At 31.9% G+C, this 10,000-nt stretch overlaps 1 long non-coding RNA gene across 1 annotated transcript in view; it reads right to left on the bottom strand.

Annotated features, from left to right (window-relative positions):
- Window positions 1-3,465: 3,465 nt before the first annotated feature.
- LOC118765783 overlaps window positions 3,466-10,000 on the bottom strand; it is a 23,175-nt gene continuing 16,640 nt past the window's right edge. Inside the window, exons 2-3 of the long non-coding RNA XR_005001662.1 lie at window positions 9,924-9,934; window positions 3,466-3,475 (exon numbers count right to left, since the gene is read on the bottom strand). This is a non-coding gene — a long non-coding RNA (uncharacterized LOC118765783). The remainder of the gene's footprint in view (window positions 3,476-9,923; window positions 9,935-10,000) is intronic.

Below are 10,000 nucleotides of genomic sequence, written 5' to 3'. Positions count from 1 at the left end.
ACTAACAGAGATGCTCTAACCTGTCACATCTCATTGTCCTTTTCATTGCTGTGATAATGGCCTCTGCTCCTCAGAGCTTGCTGGTCTTGTACTTCATCATTCGTTCCTCCTCCTCTCATCACTCTTGATTTGTTTAATGATTGTTATTGCTATCATCATCACACCTCCATCACCACCACTATCATCATATCATCATTATCCTCATCTCTATCACACTCCTCCTCTTTACCATTCTTACTGTCCTCCTACCCTTCCAACTCCTACTATTACTACTACTCCCTCCTCCCCCTTCTACTACTCCTCCCCCTCTTCCTCATCATCATCTTCATCAAAATCATTATCCTCATCATTGCCGTCTTCATCATCATTATCATCCTCATCATCATCTCCACCACCACCACCACCATCATCATCAATATCACCATCACTGCTACTACCACCACCCCAACCATCATCATCATTATCATCACCCTGACCCCCTGCATTAATCACTATCCTCAGTTCTTTCCCCCCCCCCATTCCCCCTCTAGAATCTCCCCCACTACTCATATTCTTCCTGCAAATGTTAACCTGCAACAATTTAAACAGAAGATTAATGGCACCAAGCTCACCATTCTCAAAGGACCTTCCCCTGCAGATTCAACAAGTGAAGATAAAAAAATTCCTGACAGTTTGTCTCGATGACATAATGTCTTTCTCTTTCTTTGAATAAAAACAGGAGAATTCTTCCTGTACAAGAAATCTTCATGTCCACAAATACATAAAGTAAAATTCTGTATTAGTCATTTGATCATTCAAAGAATAAAAAAATGGTATGAGAATATTTTTAATTCCATGTGGACAGAAAATTCTTGTGATGTTTTAAAGTTTGTTTGAAACAGAAAAAACAAAAAGAAAAAGAAAAAAAATAGTGTTGGAATGAGAAAAAAAATAACTGGAACAAAAATGGTAATGGTGATGGCTATAATAAAGACAATAATAATAATAGCAATAATAATAGTAATAATAATAATGATGATGATGATGATGATGATTTTGATGATAATAATAATGATAATGTCATCAAATATTGATGTTTTATTAGCATAGGAATTTATCTTATAGACACATTCGCACTTAAAGCACATTTATATGAATGTATGTATGTGTATGTGTATATATATATATATATATAAGTGCGTGTGTGTGTATGTGTGTGTATTTATATCTACACTTATATATATATATACATACATACATACTTATATATACATATACATACATGCACACATACACATATATACATATATATATACATATATATGGATGTATGTGCATATATGAATGTAGATATTATATATATACATATGTACACATATATATGTGTGTATATATATTTATATATAAATACACATGCATACATATATTTATATATATAAATAAATATACATATATATATATATATGTACATACATATATTTATATATAAATATATATACATATATATATACATATATATATATATATATGCATGTATGTATATGCACACATATTTATATATATATAAATATATATATATAGACATATACATATATATACATGTATATATATATGCACAGACACACATATACTCACACAGAAAAGAAAATGAGAAACACATGATGCAAATATACAAATACATAATACACAAAAGAGAAATAAAAAAAAGCTCAAACATGACCACACAAACCGAAAGACTATGAGAGGAGACAAATTTATACCACACACACATACATACATACAAAGAGAGAGAGAGAGAGAGAGAAAGAGATATACACACTCACATGCACACACATACACATATGTATATACTGACATGTTTGTATAGCTATTTGTTGTTAATAACAAACTCCTCTATTATATGCGCAAGTCTTCATTTTGGTGGGGAGAGGAAACTCAACATAGAAACCATGTTGCTGCCTCTGATGCTGATGATGACGATGACGACGATGGTGATGATGATAATAATGATGACGATGATGACAACGACGACAATGATGATGATGACGATGATTGTGGTGGTGATGGTGATGATGATGATGATGATGATGATGGTGGTGGTGGTGGTGGTGGTGGTGGTGGTGGTGGTGATGGTGGTGGTGGTGGTAGAGGATGATGGTGGTGGTGGTAGTGGTGGTGGTGGTGGTGGTGATGGTGATAATGATGGTGATGATGATGGGGATGATGATGATGATGATGATGATGATGATGACGATGTCGATGATGATGATGATGATGGTGATGGTGATGATGATGATGATGATGAGGATGATGATAATGAGGGTTATAATGGTTATGATGGCGGTGACAGGGATACTGTTGACAATGAAGACAATGATGATGACGATGATCATGATCATGATGATGACAACGATGACAATGACAATAGCAGCAACAATGACAATGATGATGATAATGATAATGATGATGGTTGTGGTAGTACTAGTGGATGTGATGGTGGTGGTGGTGGGGAGAATGACCACAAGAATAGCGACGATTATGACAATGATGATGATAATGGTGTCAGAGACAACATTGATGATGACGACAACGACGATGAAAACAGCAACAACAACAACAACAATGATGACAGCGACAGCAACGACGATAACGATGATGGTGATGGTGATAGTGATGATGATGATGATGATGATGATGATGGCAATGCGGATGATGACGTTGATCATCTGAAAAACATTTTCTCGAAGCTTTCCACACACATCACCATTGTAATACAGTTGATGAATATACAAAAGCCGTTCCGATCCCCCTGGGCCTCATAAATTCATGGCAAAGTGGGTGTTTCATTATAATGCCAACCGCATTTAATGATGGAACAGAAAAAGTTTGAATGGAAATTAAGTGACAACTTATCATTTCACATAGAACAAGTATTTGTCAATTCTAAAATATGACCAACATTGACAAAGCAGATCTTGGCACCTAAGGAAAAAAAGAAAACAAAATAATAAATAAAATAAAATAAAATAAAATAAAATGAATAAAATACATAAACAAATAAATGTGTCTTAATTATTATTCATTGAACCAATTTGAATAACTTTTTGTGTGAAAATACGTGGCTTTTGTTACACTCCATAATTTGTTCCATTTGAATTAAAGCTTGAGAACAAAAGAGTCGAAAGATTTTCCCAGTGGCTTGCTTCCATCATAATTATGGACAAACTCATGAGATGGATCAAAACATGGGTGTTCTGATAATCAGCAATGTCTTGTAGTTTTGATCCCTAGCAGCTAAGTGAAGAATGGTTGCATCAAACATTTCTAATGGTGTTGGTCCCTCTGTGGTTGCTGAGAGCAACAAGACTGATGAATCTAACAGATGGATATGTAAACACTGGTGAATTCCTCACAATTTGCTTCTGAGTCTTAGGGAAAACAATTTTCCTACTCGTTTATTAGTTTCAGATTGTTTCTTTTGTTTGTTTCCTTCCTTCTTTCTTTTCTTTCTTTCCTTTGGGTTCCGTTACTGAAGAAATAACAACAAAAATTAAAACAAAAAAAAAACAGAAATAGATAAAATAAAAACATGCACATGCCAACAAATGAACAAACAAAAGTAAAGATAAATTAAAAAAAAAAAACAGAGGATAAAAAAACGATAATGTAGGGGGTAAGAGCATCCAAGAACTGTGTATTCTGCTTTATCAACATTTCTTGGGCTTTAAATGCTTGAATAAATATATAATCTTCAACATTATCATTGTCATCATCATCATCATTATCATCATCACCACTGCCACCACCAACACCAACACCAACAACAACACACACACATACACACATATACATATAATGTATATATCCACATATATATTATATATATCTATACACAAACACATACGTATATGTATATATGTATGTATATATATAGACACACATATATATATGTATGTATGACTCCACTGTCCTGTTTTTGTTCCCAACTTTGACACTCCATAAATCCCAAATTTTATTTTGGTACTTATGGGAGCAACTGTCTTCAAAGACACATATTGTCGTTCAATGCTCGAAATAAGGAGTAGATAGACAGTCGACAACAGACGAAGGGTCGTTCTTTATGTTACTTGTCTTCTTTTCTATTTGCTTCACTTGTTGTTTGCCTATTGAACTCATTTGTTTTTGTATTTCCTGTTGCTTACTGAGTGTGATGTCCTGCACCAAATATGCCTATATATATGTATATATATATATATTTTTTTTTATATATATATATTATTTGATGAATGCCATTCATCCATTTCCAAGTAAGTTATATATATACATACATACATACATATGTATATATATATATATATATATTATATATATAGATATATATATATATATATATATATATATATTAGATAGATAGATAGATAGATAGATAGATAGATAGATATAATTAATCCCCCCCCCAAAAAAAATAAGAAGTAAAAACACAAGTAGAAAAAAGCAACAAAGCAAGGATATGGTACAACCAATGTATTAAAAGATACTCAGAGAAAGAAAGAAAGGGTGTTTTACGTTTTGAGCAAAGCTAAGAGAAAAGGATGAAGGAAAAATATCATCAATAGTCCACCTATAGTTACATTTTAAATATATACATATGAATATATATATATATTTATCATTTTTTCATTATTTTTTCAGATTTCTTCATTTATTTTCCATTTAGTCCAGTGTTATTTGACTTAACATGAAACATATTCTTTTCTGCTCTTAGCACAAGGCCTGAAATTTTTGTGGCGATGAAGGAAGTCGATTAGATCAATCCCAGTATACGATTGGTACTTAATTTATTGACCCTGGAAGGATGAAAGGCAAAGTCGACCTCGACAGAATTTGAACTCAGAACATAAGACAGATGAAGGAGAATCTATTATTGACTGATTTGTTAAAAGTGTTGGTGAAAAATAAAGATTAAAATAAATGGAAAAAAAAACAAAAGCAGACAAGTTTATCTGACAATGAAATAGATTTGAACCTATATTTCTAAGGCCAAGATAAAGCATCAAGTTCTTTGGTATAGAGGATGATAAGATCGGCATGTTTAAAGTATCAAATGTTATGTAGAAGTGTGACAGTGTGTAGGAAGATACAATGTGAAGGACTACAACCATAAGAGTTTCGTGTGTGCAAATTTCCTTATCAAAGCAATAATTAAAGGTAGATGTTAGCAAATTATCTCATTACAAGTGTCTTGATTAAATTCTTTGTGAACACAAAGCAAACAGAAACCACTTCACCTTCCCCCATAAAAGCTACCAACTACCCATGCAGTATTTCCCACATTTTTAAAGTTACAATTGTACAACATAAGTGTTTAAATTGTTCAGCGAAATTTTCCATAGCAAAATAGATTTCAACAGAGTCAGCATTTTTGGAGAATACGTCTTTTCGTCTTCACCTGGATTATAATAACAAACATAACTACGTTATTGAAACACTCGACTCTACACTTTGTTCTATTCTCATGCTAGCACCATTAACTGAATATATAAATGAAATAAATATTCATTCTGAGGTGCCATGCTAAATTCTGTCTTAGAACTAATGTATTTAAATCACATATTTATCTTCTAATCATTTTTAAGTCATTAGGTTTACTGAAGTTAACTTATTGTGCCGAGTATTCAAGTTCACACCATCACACTTATAGTTGCACCTTTCTTTATTCATTCGTTAGTCTTTGTCACACTCTCTCTACCACCATCTCTCTCCCTCGCTCTCTATCTACCTCCGTCACTCTCTGCCTCTTACTCTTTTTCACTCTTTCCTGTTCACACTTTCCCTTCTATTATACTAAACAGATCGCTGCTTAAGATTAGTATTCTAAATTCTTTACTTCTTCAAATTAACATGTCTCGACAACACTTAACATTTTCCAAGAGATGATGTTAATAGCCTGACAAATTCTACTATTTAAAACCAGCTTAAACGACTGCTATTCTAAGTGAGAATACTAATTGTTGTGTAATCCTAGTTATCTGTTGGCATCATCAAATATTGGTGCCGTACACTCTTGGACAAATGCAAAGTAACATTGTTGGCGGTGACATTTAAAGAATAGGTATTTCGACAAACCTGACGAGTTTTGAGGATCTTAATTACATCTAAGATTAAAGAATGTTGTGTCAACATTTACCATTCCTCACACATATGGTCAAACAGACACACACACAAACACTCATACACACACAATAACACCCACAGGAGCTTATATATAGCACCAAATGGTGAGAGGGGGAATGTGCAAAATCAATATGTTAACACAAATTGTGAATTACAAAGATCCCGTAAGATTTCCTTACCAATATCGGTGCATATTCTTGCAGGATTTTTGCATATTGTTAATGAGAGCCTACATTAGTCAGAAGGGTCTTTTGGAGAGTTGCTTGACAGCAAATTCCATGATATTAGTGGTAGATGAATCTTCAACTGTACAACATGCCATGTTTTCAAGAAATATTCACAGTTCTGATACCGATTCCAAATAAATATAAGAATAAAACTAAACACTCAAATTGTTTACTAAAAATTTGCTCATGTACTTGTGTACATACAAACTCACACACACACACACAGATATATATATAATATATACACAGGTAAGCTCATTCAAATACACATGTGCACACACATAAATTCATAGAAGATCTCTTGTCTATGTGCAAGCAGACAACCTCATGTACACACATGCGTATATGCTTGTAAATATAAGTACCATACAGGCACATATATCTGTCTACGCACAAACAGGTAAACGTGTATATACATGCAAATCTATGCAAACACGCAAATCGATGTGTGTATGTGTGCAAAAATGCATGTATGGAAATAAGCATGCATATGAGTAAACACAAAGATACATAGAAACTCAGATATATATATATATATATGTGGGTGTATATGCAGACACCCATGTGTTTGCACATATAAACACATAGCAATACACGATGTATGTGTACACACACATACACACAGAGTTATATTAAGTGTTCTCTTTGGCAGTAAATAACAATGCAAACATTTGCATTTTTTCAGCCTCATGTAAACTTCTCTTTTCTTTTTTTTTGTGTTTGTTTAAATGACTTTTTGGAATCTTGCATACATATGTGTGTGTATATATATATATATATATGAATATATGTATATATGTATATACATATATGAGAATGAGTGTGTATGTATGGAAGAGAAAGAGTGAAATTGTATAAACAAAGACGCACACACACACACACATACACACAGATACAGATACACACAGACATACACACACACATAAGTGATGTGTAAGTATATTCTGTTTGCATATGAGAGAAAGAGGAGAATGTATATCTATCAATCTATCTATCGATCTATATTTATATCTATCTATCTATCTATATATATATATATATAAATATATATATATATACATATCTATCTATCTATCTATCTATCTATCTATCTATCTATCTATCTATCTATCTATATATATATATAAATATATATATATATACATATATAGATAGATAGATAGATAGATAGATAGATAGATAGATAGATAGGTAGATAGATAGATAGATACATATATATATACATACATATATATACATACATACATATATCGTTATTTACATACCATATATACAAATATGTATGTGTATATATATTTATATATATATACACACACAAATATATGAATACACACACAATTCTATACCCATATGCATCTTGACTTGACACAGACCGAAACCCAGACACAATCAAATATATAAATAACCAACACTTCTGTTAAAAGACAAGTTTTGCTGTGGATGGCCACAGGAAGCTGATTACAGCAGAAAGTCTTGCAGAAAAAGACAAAACAAAATAACAAAAACACAGTCTCAAGGATACAGCTTTTTATGGATATAACAAAAGAGATAGCAAATTCTGCATGATTCTTGCAAAAAATGGTTAATTTCCCTTGCAGAACAAAACACTTGATATTGATAAAAAGGAATTTGTCTTTTTGTTATATTATTTATGATTTATACAAGAGTATTTTGGACTGTTTCATTCCAATTGTGAATTATATTTGGACAGCAGAAGAATTTTTATTTGATTACTTCATTTCAAACTGAGAATATCTAAAAGACTCTGGAATGTGATATATATATATATATGTGTATATAAATATATATGTATATAAATATATATATATATAATATATATATATATAATATATATATATATATATATAATATATATATATATATATATATTACTATATATATGTATAATATATTATATATATATATATATATAATATATATACATACAAAATATAATGTGTGTATATATATACACATATACATATATAGTAAGAGATAGCTGGATAGATACATGCACACAAACAGATATTGCAAGTATACATAGATATGGATATAGATATATGTACATGTACAGATATATATATATATATACATATAAGATATAGATATAATATCACATATATATACGTACACATATGCATAAATACATATTTTCATATATATATATAAAGTTAAACTAAGCTATAAAATAGAGACATAAAAGATTTAGTTATGTATGTATATATATGTGTGTGTATATATAACTGTGTATATATATATATATGGTGAAATATATATCTGTATATATATATGGTGAAAGAGTACAGCAGGGATCACCACCCCCTGCCGAAGCCTCGTGGAGCTTTTAGGTGTTTTCGCTCAATAAACACACACAACGCCCGGTCTGGGAATTGCACCTCCACATGTATATATATATATATGTATATATATATATATATGTATATATATATATATATATATAGATATATAGAGATAGATAGATATATACATATTTTTTTATTTGCTTCAGTCATTTAAGTGAGGCCATGCTGGAGCAGTGTCTTTAGTCGGACAAATCGACCCCAGGACTTATTCTTTGTATACTTAGTATTTATTCTATCAGTCTCTTTTGCCAAACTGCTAAGTTATGGAGATGTAAACACACTAACATCAGTTGTCCAGTGATGGTGGGGAAGCAAACACAGACACACAAATACACACACACACATATATGTATATGACCAGCTTCTTTCAGTTTCCGTCTACCAAATCCACTCACAAGTCTTTGGTCAGCCTGATGCTATAGTAGAAGACATTTGCACAATTTATATATATATATATATATATATATGTATAATGCTTGTGTGTCTATATTTGTACTTCCACTGTCGTTTGACAACTAATGTTGGTGTGATTATGTCACCCGTAGCCTAGCAGTTTGGCAAAAGAGACTGATAGAATAAGTACTAGGCTTTCAAAGAATACGTCCTGGGGTCGATTTGTTCGACTAAAGGCCATACTCCAGCATGGCCACAGTCAAATGACTGAACCAAGTAAAAGAATAAAAGAATTATATATATATATATATATATATATATGTGTGTCGGTGGCACATAAAATCACCCACTACACTCTCGGAGTGGTTGGCGTTAGGAAGGGCATCCAGCTGTAGAAACACTGCCAGATCTGACTGGCCTGGTGCAGCCTTCGGGCTCCCCAGACACCAGTTGAACCGTCCAACCCATGCTAGCATGGAAAGCGGACGTTAAATGATGATGATGATGATGATGATATATACATATATTCAAACAACAGAATGTTTTGAAATAATTAGTTGTAAGAGATTATCCAGTCAACATTAACGAACTTCTCCACATCGTGCAATGCAGAGTAGATAAACACAAAACTCTAAAGAGTTAAATCAAAGGATATTAAAGTGAAGACTCTGAAGAAACTGCATTAGAATTACAGTAGGGTTGCAATTGCAACAGTAATAATCGATGCATTAGAAACATGTGTAGGTCTGTTCAAAGCTGTGTATATATAAAAAGGTATTAAAAGCACTGCTAATGCTACTTCATAATAATCCTTATTAATTATCATTATTGATATATAAATGCTCGAAATACAAGACTAGAAAA

Source organism: Octopus sinensis, linkage group LG13 (genome assembly GCF_006345805.1).
Source record: "Octopus sinensis linkage group LG13, ASM634580v1, whole genome shotgun sequence".
Classification (NCBI taxonomy): Eukaryota; Metazoa; Mollusca; class Cephalopoda; order Octopoda; family Octopodidae; genus Octopus; species Octopus sinensis.
The sequence above is the reverse complement of the archived record's forward strand: the minus strand, read 5'-3'. Positions and strand labels throughout refer to the sequence as shown.